General features: G+C 47.3%; 1 protein-coding gene across 1 annotated transcript in view; it reads left to right on the forward strand.

Annotated features, from left to right (window-relative positions):
- Nucleotides 1-14,384, forward strand: part of LOC144114643 (glycosyltransferase 25 family member-like) — a 166,487-nt gene that overhangs the window by 85,728 nt on the left and 66,375 nt on the right. The window lies entirely within an intron of this gene.

Consider the following 14,384-nt stretch of genomic DNA (forward strand, 5'->3'; position numbering starts at 1 on the left):
CTCCTGAGTGCTTCAACCGACGCCAAGACCACTGTTTTAGTTTTCTTTGCTCACCAACGGAGCTAGTATGTACCATTTATTTTTGTTTCATGCTTTATGAAGCGTCCAGTGTTTTCTGCACAGTGTCGCATGTAACATAAGCGAGACATTTAAGACAAGCTACTAGACCTCACGCAAGTGCAACCCTAGTAATATTATGTTTTTCACGGCCGTTAAGAGCGAGCGTATTTTTTGTTCTCGGTTTAAATTTCAGTTGAATGTTTTAATGAATTATTGAATTGTGGCCTACAAAATATTTATGCGGAAGGAGGTACCCGAGCACGAAGCGCAAAGGGGACATCCTGTCGATAACCACATATAAAAGCAGCATCACGCAGCAAAAGGCCCGGTTTGGTTTAGGGACGTTTAACGTCCAAAAGCTACTCAGGCTATAAGGGACGCCGAAGTGAAGGACTCCGGAAAGTTCGACCACCTGTGGTTGTTTACGCGGGCCTCTAGCATTTTGCCTGCATCGAAATGTGAACGCCGGGGCCGGGATCGAACCCGCGTCCTTCGGGCCAGCAGGCGAGTGCCATAACCACTGAGCCACCGCGACGGCTAACATAGCAGAGGGGAAAATATATAGCTTAACAATATTGTTATTTTTTCAATTATAAATAGTTAGTACGTGAGCAAGAAATTCAACAGTTCTTTCTGGACAGTGGTTAATGAATATCATTGTTTTATATATGTCGAGGAGTTCTTTCATGTCATCAGGCCGTGAAATAAGCAGTGAATTCCTATAATTAGCTCGTATTATTGGTAACGAGAAATTTCGATTTGAGGCAGTTAAATCTAGTTCAGTTAGTATTTACGAGAGTAATATTCGAAATAACATTGATTGAGTAACATTTTCTAAAATTTCAAATAAAACGATCGACAGGTTGAATTTGACGAACTTTGTGATTGGTAATGTTCTTTGATCGCTCAAGAATGGCGAAGCATTAGGATGGAATGAACTGAAGGTGAGTGTTCCCATAAACTGGTTTTTTAAGTGCTGAATTAAGTGAGGTGAAATGTCTTGCCCCATGTGGAAGTGCAATAGTTATAATGACTGTGAATAAATGCAAAGTAGAGAATGAGCAAGGTTCTCGTGGAAAAAAAACGATCTCGTTTTTAGTAATGTTTTACTAACATACGCTACCTTTGTATTTAAATGGCATATGTCTCTAGTAAATTTCAAAGGAGAATGTAATATTAATCCCAGGAATGAATGCTCTCTGTGGGCGTGAATCTGATGATTGCTAAGAGTGACTATACGGTTATGCATTCGAGCCCACTTCTAACGATCCTGACGGTAGCGCGGAGTGCGCTCGTTGTTCCCAACGTTGGTATTAAGCGGACTTCTTGTATAAAATCTAGAATAAAAAAGAGAAAAGTGTTGTTTGTTTATTAAAAAAGTGTTATGCCGGGCCCTATCACTGAGCTTTCGAACCTTCCATTCGGCTTTAGCGATGCCATCTGACTGATCATTCCAGGAGAGCATGCTGCCGGGCAAATTGGTGCTGCATGATGGGCAGTAGTCAGCGCGTAAACTAGGCGAGAGGCAGAACAGAAGACACATAAGGCATTCCCCAACGTTGGTGAATGTCTCGTGTGTTTTCTTTCCTGCCCCTCGTCCAGTTTTCGCGCTGACCGCTTCACATCACGATTTTACTTTTATTGTGCAAGCGTTCACGGCACGTAGTTGTCATTAGATTCCTGGAAGCAGCCGCTACGGTAGCTCAGTGGTTACGGCGCTCGGCTGCTGACCCCAAAGACACGAGTTCGATTTCGGGCCGCGGCGGTCGAATTTAGATGGAGGCGAAATTCTAGAGGTCTGCGTGCTGTGCGATGTCAGTGCACGTTAAGGAACCCCAGGTGGTCGAAATTTTCGGAGACCTTTACTACGGCGTCCCTCATAGCCTGAATCGCTTTGAGACGTTAAACCCCATAAACTAGATTCCTGAAATTCGTAGAATCCTCGTAATTCGCGTACAGTGACTTCCTTAGTTCGAGACTTCTGTGATGCCTCTGTGGTTATTCGCACCAACGAACTTATTCCAGTCAGTATCAGGTCCAGAAAGCTGTGCTTCAACGGCATCATCATCATCATCAGCCTGACTACGACCACTGCGGGATAAATGCCTCTCCCATATCCCGCTCCAATGAACCCTATCCTGTGCCAGCTGCGGCCACCCTATCCCCGTTTTTGGAGTATCCGTGTAGAAGGTTGTAGTACTACATCAGGGTAGCCAAATCCTGTCCTGCTGAGGGAGTGCGTTGTCGGTCCTGGTCACCGAGAACAGAACGCACCCCAGGCCTGGTTATGCGGTTCCATCGACACGCGGATTTTTTTTTTTATCCGGTGGAGAATTTCGTGGCACCAGGATTTGTGCCCCGGTCCTCTTGCCCGTGAGGCGGATGTTATACCTCTACGCAATCGCTGCTTCAACAACGCGTTGCCACTGATCCACAGGCGCCTGACCACGTACGTTTTCGACAGCGTCATCTGTCATTCATGGGCCCATTCAGCGACGAACTGCGCGCTGCCTGCACGCGGTAGCAGAGCAGAATGTGGAGGTCCGATCGACTGGGCAGGCGGCGCATGCCACCTGACCGGCTTGGCCAACAGGAATACCGGGAATACCACTTCACTGGTATCCAAACTTCTCGCAATACGGGCATTTGGTCTGTCACCGTCGGTGTGCGGTAGTTTCGCATTCAACGGTGCGCCTTTCTCGCGTTCTCCACGCCTCTCATCATCGACTGATGACTTTGTAGGCCCTCCGCGCCCTCTTGGCAGCCGGTTTTGTAACGATAGCTACATTGCGGTAGCATTTCGAGGCTTCAGCGTGGCGGCGCCGCCACACTATCACGTGGTGCGAAGTAGCTGCCCGCGGCGCGGCGCCTTGGCTGATCACGTGGTTGGTCACGTGACCAGCCACGTGGCACGGAGCAGCTCCCGCTGCCAGCAGCGCGACGCGCCGACGAAACCGAGCTGCCACAGCTCCCAGTGCTCCCGCAGTGGCGGTTAGTATCGCTCGTGCAAGTGTGGGTAGACGCATTCGTCCGGAGAGGGCGCGAACGGTCGCAATATTTTTTGCCATACGAGCTTTATTGAGAGTGTGGGAGCAAAGTATAGGTAATCCTATCTTCATAACAATTAATAATAATAATAATTGGTTAGGGGGGGGGGAAGGAAACGGCGCAGTATCTGTCTCATATATCGTTGGACACCTGAACCGCGCCGTAAGGGAAGGGATAAGGCAGGGAGTGAAAGAAGAAAGGAAGAGAGAGGTGCCGTAGTGGAGGGCTCCGGAATAATTTCGACCACCTGGGGATCTTTAACGTGCACTGACATCGCACAGCACACGGGCACCTTATCGTTTTTCCTCCATAAAAACGCAGCCGCCGCGTTCGGGTTCGAACGCGGGAACTCTTGATCAGTAGTCGAGCGCCCTAACCACTGAGCCACCGCGACGGGGCTCATAACAATTGCGTTATTTGTGATTTCTTTTTACGCTGTACTACTTAAAAAGTGAAATCAAATTCTGTATCTGCAGCGGCTTCGAAGTTGCGTTGAGTTCAAGTATATTTAAAACTCAGAAACGAACAGTCGTTATTGAGTAATTTTGTTGCTATGTAGTAAAATACGCGTATTTGCGCTTGTCGGGCGTGAAAACTTTCATTTTAGCAGTACCTTTCTTTCAACGTTGCAGCTTATTCGCGTATTCTTTATAGCATCAGTGACAACTACGCGAGGTGACCGCGTAAGTTTATCACTCGCAGACGAGCAGGAATTGCTTGCGCGACTTCTAGGGTCTAACGTCCCAAAGCGTCTCTAGCTATGCGGGACGTAGTAATGGAAGGCTGCGGATAATTTCGATCACCTGGGGTTCTTCAACGTGCACTGACATCGCACAGTACACGGGCCTCTGGCATTTCACCTGTATCGAAATGCGTCCGCCGTGAACAATATCAAACCCGCATCTTTCGAGTCAGCAGCCGAGCACCAAGCCACCGTGTTGGTCCGCGAGAAGGAATTGCAGGTGCGGTGTTTTGGGTGCCTACTGATCAGGGTCAGGCAGCTCGCGCTTAGGATTCATTAACGGTGGCCCGTCACTGAAAATTTACGCAGCTCATTTGGATACTGTATATCATACTGTTCATACTGTACATTTGAGCACTGTTCTTGAATTCAAGTGGCTTATAAAAGCGTGCCTTTGAATTAGGCTCTCGTTATTCTGAAAAATCGGCACAGGTTGCAAAACCTTGAAACTTAATCCAGTATATTTAGTATTGTACGGCTTCGTGAGGTGGAAACCGCACTGACCTTGTTACAGTGCACCTGTTAAAACGCTTCGCGGAACCATGACTCACATAGATTACTCTGCACAAGGGCATGGTATATCGCTTACAGGAAGTTCGCAGAAATTCCATTTATGCAACAGCGCCTTGATATATAGTGACGTTTAATGTGTTTAGCTTCACCGCGTCAAGCTCGGTGTCTATAGCGGAATCTCTTAGACTTTGGAAACTAATCTTCACTGCAAAGCTGCGCGGCATTTTTCACCGAGATGAAGTGTTAGTCTTCACTGATTTAAATTGAAATTCAACAGCACACATAACTTTGCTATCATCTTCTTTCAGAAAATAGCTTCAAATGAAACCAATTTTATCGTAACTGGCACCACGGTTGCCGAAGGTAAGCGCTTGCGCGTCTCATGTTTATTACAATAAAGCATATTCGGGCTGAGGTCGGCGACAAGTTTTGTTTTGGGTTAAATAGCTAACGCTGAACGTAAGAACAATTGGCTTTCCGGAAAAAAATGCTATCAAATTTTAGGGCACTCTGTGGTCTCCATTGTGAAACAGTTGTGTCCTTGCGCGCCATGTCATTAAGTGGTATAGGGAGGGGCTGGCACCACCTGGTGCTTTATGAGGTGCACGTTGCCTGTGTGTTTCGTACCTGTCTGCGCACGCGCATGCAATTAGGATGGAGGCGTATCGCGTGCACAACGTTCCTATAGTTTTTACACGTTGTGAATCATTTGCCTTGTTGTTTTTTCTTCCTCATGCGTCGATCATTAAACGTCACGATCACTTCGAAATGATTCTATGTGAGCTATACAAAGGAGCACCGAAGACATGAACAAGCACGACTACAACATAAATACTCCGGAAATGCAAACTCACAGAGTGTCTCATTAGCATTTCAAAAAGTTCTGCTAGCTTTTTCGTCTGGATGAGGCTGTCGCTCCTGTGTTCGGGCTCCCTTTAAGTCCTTGCGACGATCGCCATTCGGTTAGGAATAAGCTGAGGATGTTTATGGGGTTTAACGCCCCAAAGTGACTCAGGCTATGGGGTGCCGTAGAGGATGGCTCCAGATAATTTCGACCCTCTGGGCTTACGTGCACTGACATCGCACAGCACACGGGCCTCTAGAATATCGCCTGCATCGAATTGCGACTGCCGCGGCCGGGATCGAACCCGCGTCTCTCGGGTCAGCAGCCGAGCACCATAACCACTGAGCCACCGCGGCGGCCAGGAAGGAGAGGAAAGTAGATCTGGACAAGTCTGAAAGCCCGTTTGTCTGTGTGCGTTGTAAGCGAATGGTCGTGCAGTTGAACTGGGGCTGCGCTCAGTGATGCATCCTTTAAAGGGACGGGCAGAAGCAGTGGATGGCTTTAGAATTCGATTAAAAATTTGGGTGCGCTGCACCCTCGTCGCACATGGTTTCTCAATTTTGACGGGGCTAAAAATCCCGTTGGTTACTGGTCTGTGTGTTATCTCCTCACAGTGGTCAGTACGGGAGGCTTGCGCGCAGGTTACCTGTCGCGCTCGTCGCGTAACTTGTTGTGGGGCGAAACTGATACAGAGGATGTAAGCGCGCGATGGGTCGTCAAAAATACTGGCGTGTTTCTCTGTTGTGTTGCCAAGGGATCCGGAAGGACGCGCCTCGCTTGTGCTCAAGACGGAGTTGCCCCTCGAGGCCTATTTCGTAATAGGCCTTGTTGTCACTCAGCTCCCGTGCGTTGCGCTGCGCGTCTCTGATGGCAGCTTCAATCATTCGGTCATCCATTTTTGTTTGTTCTTCACTGTGCGTGCATGTTGTTAATCGAACCAAGAAGGAAAGCTTGCTACGGGACGGTGTCGGCACTGGCGGCAGCGATAATTAAATCGTTAGAGTGGAGGAAGTACACAGAGGATAACTCGAGACACTTTAGTACACACTGAAGGTTAGACGGTTTATTTAGCGCAGTCCCAAAGCGTGCATACGTTCCAGACCTAACGGTGGGCTGTCGCTTACGAAAGGCCCGAGCAGGCAGACCTTTTCAGACATGGCGCAGTAACCTTATCCGTCGGGACAAGGCCAGCTTGGTCGGTGCTTTCGCTTCTGGGGTTAAGTAAGAGGTGCGAACGCAGCTGCAGTCTTCGGCGCGAAGCATGAACGCACTCCTGCGTTCGCTTCTGACAAAGCGTCTACAGTATGCTGTATAGTGCATTGTTTAAAGTATCACACGTAATCACTCATCTTACGTTTAATCACACTGAAGAAACACCGTCTACGAATACATCTTTTTCTTATATGTGCAGATTTAGTCAGCACTTTTTTTTTTCATAGCAGCAGAGCACAGAATGCCTGGACATAAGGCTCGTTTTATTTTGAGCCCGTTCAAGCAAAAGCAGATGTCAGAGGTAAACGCCGCCGTACAGGACGTAACTTGAAAGGCCTCTGGCCAACTTTATGTATTAATAACCACGTGGTGCCACAAACTTTACACGACCAAGCTAAGCGTACGTGACAGTCTCATATAAATGAACAAATCTGCATTTTTCACTTCACCATTCAAGTAAGAGTTGCATGATGGATCAGACAACAGTTCACACAAGCCAAATGAGTTTAGATGGTGTCATTGTTGGTGTGATAGTATACCGCGGCTTCCATACAGCATTTAAGTAGCCCAAGCAAAGCATTTCTGGTTATTTGAAGACAATAACCTTTTCCGGAACGAGGACTGGGGCATTGCTCAGGAGTACGTACATTTTGTCTGGCCGTATTTTGTCGCCAAATCGCTGTGTTGGTGAATGCGTAATCTAAGCGTTTGAGAAAAAGGTTGCAGTTACTCAAATGTGCGCGCTTGTATACATTACGCAATTCTAGGCATGCACTCATCGAAAGGTTTTCAGTGCGTTCTGAATGTTGCTTTTGACCTTTTCCTGCAATGAAATATTTTTTCAAACAGAAATCTGCTATTGTCTCTGATATAAGGTGGCAATCAGTGACATGAGAGATTAACCATGTATTGTAACAGAATGGTCGAAATCAGTGGAAGGTATCAAATGCGGCTTAGTGTGACAATAGTGTGGAAGGCAGACCTGCATCTACATCCTTTTGTAAAGCGTTTCTACAAATATACGCCTAAACTATCGCTGTATTCAACCTCCATACTCACTTTTAGTCTCTTTGTATATAATTCCTTGATATCAATTGGTCAACTCCTCTGAAACTTGGTGCTCATATTGTTATATGTCATCCACTGGTGAAATAATGCCCCTCTGGTACCTGAAGTTCAGTTCTAATATATAGATTTATGATTTCGTGTACGCGCTCGGCAGCCTGAGTGAATTATTTGAGCACCTCTAAGGCGTAATTAGCTCTACACTTTGCAACTTGCAGCAATCGTCTACTATAATAAATTGCGTCGCTTAGTAATTGTAACCGTGATGTGCACAAAAGTTTATTTTCGCTCTTAACGCTAGGCATTGGCTTGCGGGAGGGTTTTTATTAAGATAAATCATTTACTGGCATTCCCTAAAATTGCCTCAGATGCTTGAGAACTCAGTTTATTTATTGTAGCTTTGTCAATAGCTCATGCAAGTTTTGTTTTTGCGTTCTTAAAATACTTCAGAGATCCGACTTTGTCGCCTTACCCGGAACTAAGGTGGAATAATTTATTGAAGTTTGGAAATAATGCATAATAAAAACTTTTTGCGGATACAGCTCAGAAATAGCGATTTTAATAATTGTTCTTGTAACTAAACTGCACTTTCTCTGGAACATAATCTGCGTGGGCATCCCATATTAATACCTTGGAAAATGTACTCCCAGCACAATCTTTCAGCGCTTTCGCCATCCTCTTCCCCCCTCTCCACGCCTGCATTCCTCATGTTTGATTTGTCTATCCACCACCTAGCTCTCCCGCTATTCTACCGGAGGTAAAGAACGATAGACTTAAAAACGAACGCAGCCTACATTGGCATTCTGTGTGCGCGCGACTCGAGCTTCGGCGCTGTGTCACATCTCAGCTCAATCCACGATTGTCCTTGCGGTTCTGTCCTCCTTGCGCATCTGCTTTCCGGTTGGCAGGCCAGGATTTCACAAATCAGGGACTCGTTATGTTGGCTGCCGAAATTATTGATGACTGCTACTGAAATACAGCGCCGCAACAAAGTCGTACTGCTCCAAGTGCAGTGTAAAGTTAAAATGCCGAAGGGGGGAGGATTAGGTTGCTGCAGTGCCGAGTGAAGTGCGGGCATCTAAATTTCGACACAGGAGTACAAGACAGAGGCCAGTGCTGGAGCCCCAAGTGGTTGAAATGAATTTGGAGCATTCACACCAGGCGGTGGTGCGTTGGCGCATAAATTTATTTTCGTTTTTAAGACTATGTCTTCAGGCTTCCTTGAAATGCTGTACTTTGGCTTTCTGCTTTCTGCATGGGCTGCTTTCTGAAGTAACCTTGTTCCTGTGTTCCATTAATTTCTGTTTTTAAAACACTATCTTCGCACTTCTTTGACATTCTGCATAATTTACCTTTTAGCATTACCTTTTCCATGCGCTGCTTTGTTCCGAAATTGTAAGAGTAGCTATAACATAGCCGGGATCATAAAAAGCTAAATACCTTTTTTTCTTAATTTAGCTTTTCCAATGCGAATGTTCAGAGCTCGGAAATGGCCCAGCTTTAAATTGGTGGGCCGAAGCTTCTCTTCGGCTAGGTGGTGTTGCGACACCGCATTATAGCTCGCGCGCACTTTAACGTGTTTTCGGTCGTTGGCACCCAATGAAAGGTACAGACAGCTTGTTTGCGATCGCGCAGCGCTTCGGTGCTAATCTGAATATCTAGCGCTGCGTTCAACGTGCTACGGGAGGCACGGCTCTCTTTTTGCCTAATCAATTTTGCCCTGCGCATCGCTCCGCCTCGACGGGCTTATTCTAATGCTAAAGTGTCTTTCAGGGCACACGCTTTGTAATCAGAACGCTACATGACGCGCAAGCGTCAGCACCCGCGCTATATACGGTAGCTCGTTAAAGTGGTAAATTTGATCCGGCATGTTTTTAAGCCTTGATAATGAATTAGGCGGTAAAGTGTGACGCTCCATGTAATTTTATAGGGAGGATGATGCAGTTCCTTGCGTTGCTGCTCGGCACCTGAAAGCCTATTGTAGTTATCGTGGCGCATATGGCTTATTCCTGTCTATATTGTTTCGAGTTGCTCCTCGCTTCAGGTTAAGGCTGCTATAAAATTAAAAAAAAAATAGCCAGCGCCTTCGCGCGCATGCTAATGTTCTCATGGAGACTGAGATAGTTTTAGTGTGCGCGAAGCTGTTCTGCGAAACGCACCAGCGTTTCATAAATGCACGGCGCAATGACGCTGGTGCGGGCGAGAAAAAAAAAGGCTAAGTAAATATTATAATTGAAGAAATACATCTCCTCGCAACGTATGCGTTACGTGCGCCGGTGGTTTATTTTTTTCTTGTTTTTAACTGTTTGCTTTTCTTCTTGAGTTGGTAGCCGGCGAAGCGTATGTCCACGCTTTCATGATTGGATCATCATCGGAGCTCTGCTCATAGTTGTTGCACTGTTGTTTTTCGTCAGTCAGGCTGCCTGAGCTAAACAAATTTACCGGAAGAGGTGCAAGGAGCAGAAAAAAAACGCATTTAACGCTTAGCACACTGGCTGCCAGCAAAACCGTGTTCACTGTGGGAAGACAGCCCACTTCTGCGGCAGCACCGTCACGCACCAAGCATTGAGACTGTTCGCTCGTCACATACAGATGGCTGTTATTAACGCAGCAAAGGAAGTGCATAGCAATTGCATGTGTGAGGCAGCATTTGAAACCACTATGTTGCACACGTTCTGTGACGACCCGACATACTGCGTGGGTCCACACGGGACGGAGACGCAAAGAGACACCATAAAGCTCAGTTTTAACGAAACAGATATATTCAGGAACAACACTTTATCGGTTACTGTGCGGAGGCTGGGGCTCCCAAGCTTACATGCTGCCGCGTTGGTGCTGGCGTCTTCATCAGGAGGATGGAAGGGCTGCGAAGTTGAACTTGATCGGCTGCCCAGCTGAAGCCTTTCCCCATTGGCTCAGAGAGCCGGAGGACCGCTTGGCGAGCGATGTCGTCTCGGGCGTCACCGGTGTCTCCTGCACTGACCCGCTTTCCTTGCTCCGCCGGCCACTCGGGAGATACCTCTCCCCAGTAGCTTGGCTTGTGCTAGTTGGTAACGGTTTTTTTGAAAACGTAGCGCAAAAGGACACGGACGACACAAATGCCGATGTAGCGCCTGTCCCATCCACATCTTTGTCGTCCGTGTCTTTTTTGCGCTATATCCTCTCCCCAACCTGGAGCGCCCTCTTCTCAGCGGCGCCGCCTGCGGTCTCCGGTCTCGTCCGGACCTCCCACTGTCTTGGATCTCTTTTCCCTCCTGCCAGCGCCTTTGTCCCTGTTGTGTGGTGCGCAGTTGCCGTTGTGTCCTGGCAGCCTAATTTTGCCGGCTTCGCCTAAACGGCCGAGATGCTCGTATCCGAAGCATCGCAGACACGGAGCGCTTAAGGAGAAAGGGGAAGGGCGGCGGAGCGAAAGGAGCTGCGGCCTTTCCCTGCAAGCGCTGTAAATGGCCTGGTTTCCTTCAAAGAGATGTCCCACAGTTTCCTCGCCAGTTGAATGTTGGTAGGTTGGAGAATTCAGGAAAGGGGGGCCAGGTAGGCGGCATTCGGACTCCCTAACGAGCATCGTCCCCAGACACCCGACGACGCCTGGCGCCATAATGTCTATTGCTCACTCGCTTCCGCGGTCCCACAAAGGAAAGATGCCAGCGAAGATAGTGGCCCTTCAGGGATACGCATGGCACTGTCGCAGTTCACTCACATTTACAATCAGTTCTCTTGACCAGCTACTCTGTTGTGTGGGCTGTTTTCAAGTGCTAGTTTGACAGTGTTTTTCTGTCTGCGCGACGCAAAAAATAACAGGTTTTTGAACGTTAATTGCTGCCAGACTGTACGCTGACACAATCGCGAAAAGTTCCCGAGGTTCTGCGAGAACGCCGGGGGTTGAAACAAGTGGCGATGTGAAGGGATAGGCGACGACAAAGCCAAGTGCTCGACACAGGAGACGTCACTTCATAGTAATTACCCCGTAGCACCGTATTTTATTGTCGATGACCCGCTGCGAAAGCCGAGAATAAGCTTGAATTTGCAAGCACTGTCTTGTGCAGGTGTCATTGCTTCGAAAGGGACGCGGGAAAACATGTGGAGAAATGTTTGTGAAGTAGTATATTCTGGATGAGCTTGGGTGCATTATTTTTTTGCTATGTAGCGTTATTGCCTTCAAATAGATAACAGGCGCTGCAGCGCGTACTTTAGGCGACCGTAATAATGAATGGGGCAAATTTCGGTTTGGAGCGGCTTCTGTGGGTCATCGTTCGTTTCGGTGTAAGCGTTAGACATCACAGAGCTTCATGAAATTGTCGCAGACATAACGTGAACCCGAAAATGGGATATCGGAACCGCTCCCTGCCATAAGTCAGAGCCGTGAAACGCTGCGTAGTCGCTGCGAATAAAAAGTAAACGAAACACAAAACCCGACGCATTAGACATATTTTTCGCATCGCTTGTATGCGCGCTATTTGTTTTTGACTTTCTCGCCATTCTCATCGTCATCATCAGCCTGACTACACCCAATGCAGGGCACAGGCCTCTCCCATGTATCTCCAATTAACCCGGTCCTTTGCCAGCTGCGCCCACCCTTTGCGTGCGAACTTCTTAATCTCATCCGCCCACCTAACCTTCTGCCGCCCCCTACTACGCTTGCCTTCTCTTGGAATCCACTCCGTTACCCTTAAGGACCAGCGGTTGTCTTGCCTTCGCATCACATGCCCTGCCCAAGCCCATTTCTTCCTCTTGATTTCGACTAGGATGTCATTAACCCGCGTTTGTTCCCTCACCCACTCTGCCCGCCTCCGGTCTCATAACGTTACACCCATCATTTTCCATGGCTCGCTGTATTGTCCTTAATATAAGCTGAACTCCTTTCGTTAGCCTCCACGTTTCTGCCCGCAGGTTAGTACCGGTAAGATACAGCTGTTGCACACCTTTCTCTTGAGGGTTATTGATAAACTGCTACTCATGATCTGAGAGAACCTGCCATATGCGCTCCACCCCATTTTTATCCTTCTAGTTATTTCTCTCTCATGATCCGGATCAGCTGACACTACCTGCCCTAAGTAGATGTATTCCTTCCTTTACCACTTCCAGCACCTCGCTTCCAATTGTGAACTACTGTTCCCTAGCAAGGCTGTTGAACATTACTTTGGTTTTCTGCATGTTAATTTTTAGACCCACCGTTTTGTTCTGCCTGTCTAAATCATTGATCATGCTTGAAATTCATCTCGTGAGTGACTCAGCAAGGGAATGTCATCAGCGAATCGCAGATTATTTAGTTATTCTCCATTAACTCTTATCCCCAACTGCTCCCAATTCAGGCCTCGGAATACCTCCTATAAACAGGCGGTGAATAGCATTGGTGAGATCGTGCCTCCTTGCCTGACGCCCTTCCTTATTTGAGTTTTATTGCTCGCTTTATGGAGGACTATGGTAACTGTGCAGTTGCTATAGATATCTTCCAGTATTTTCACATAAGGCTCTTGTACACCCTGATTCCACAATGTCTGCATAACTGCTGAGGTTTCTACCGAGTTAAACCCTTTCTCCTATTCTATGAAGGCTATATATAGGGGATGGTTATGTTCTCAGAATTTCTCCCTCACCTGATTGGTAGTGTTTGATTTGATTTGTGAGAGTTCAGCGTCCCAAAGCGATTCAGGCTTTGAGGGACGCCGTAGTGGAGGGCTCCGGAAATTTCGACCACTGTGGGTTCGTTAACGTGCACTGACAACGCACAGTGCATGGGCCTCTAAAATTTCGCCTCCATCGAAATTCGGCCGCCGCTGCCGGGATCGAACCTGCGTCAATCGGGACAGCAGTCGAGCGCCATAACCATTGAGCCTCCTCGTCGGATGATTGATAGTGTGAATATGATCTATTGTGGGATATCATTTACGAAAGCCTGCCTGATCATTTGGTTGATTAAAGTCTAAGGTTGCCCTCACTCTAGTAGCGATTACCTTAGTAAATACCTTGTAGGCAACGGACAGTAAGCTGATTGGTCTGTAATTTTACTTGTCCTTGACGTCTCCTGTCTTATGAATTAGGCTACCTCCGTTCTTTAGAGCATGCTCGATTCTCTCCATATTGAACTTCCTTATGTCGGCTACCCCCTTGCGCTTATTTATTAACTTCCATATGTCTGCCAGTTCTATTCTCTCTGTAGGGTTAGACGCTCTCGTGCTTTGGCGTTTCTTAATCAGATCTTTCGTCTCCTGAGATAGCTTGCCGGTATCCTGTCGAACTGTCCTACCGCCTACTTCTACTGCGCACTCGGTAATAATGGCTGTTAGATTATCGTTCATTGTATGGATATTAAGATCGTCTTCCTCAGTTAATGCTAAATATCTGTTCTGCAGCGATGCCCTGAATTCCTCTATTTTCCCTCTTATCGCTGACTCGTTAATGGGCTTCTTCACTAGCTTCTTCCGTTCCCTCCTCAAGTTTAAGCTAATTCGAGACCTTACCATTCTGTAGTCGCTACAGCGCACCTTTCCGAGGACGGCCACATTCTGAACGATGCCAGCTTGAGTGCATAGGATGAAGGCGATTTCATTTTTAGTCTCACCATTGGGGCTCTTCCAGGGTCACTTCCTGTTCTCTCGTTTGCAGAAGAAGGTATTCATGATCTTTAAATTATTTCTATCTTCGAATTCCATTAATAACTCTCCCCTGCTATTCCTACAACCTATCCCATAGTCGCCTACCGCCTGGTCGCCAGCCTGCTTCTTGACCGCCTTCCCATTGAAGTCGCCCATCAGTACGGTGTAGTGTGATTTTACTTTATTCATTGCCGATTCCACGTTTTCATAAAAACTTTCAACGGTCTGGTCGTCACGGCTGGATGTAGGCGCGTATGCCTGCACCACCTTCAGCTTGTTCCTCCTATTGAGCATAATTACGATAGCT

Source organism: Amblyomma americanum, chromosome 1 (genome assembly GCF_052857255.1).
Source record: "Amblyomma americanum isolate KBUSLIRL-KWMA chromosome 1, ASM5285725v1, whole genome shotgun sequence".
Taxonomy (NCBI): Eukaryota; Metazoa; Arthropoda; class Arachnida; order Ixodida; family Ixodidae; genus Amblyomma; species Amblyomma americanum.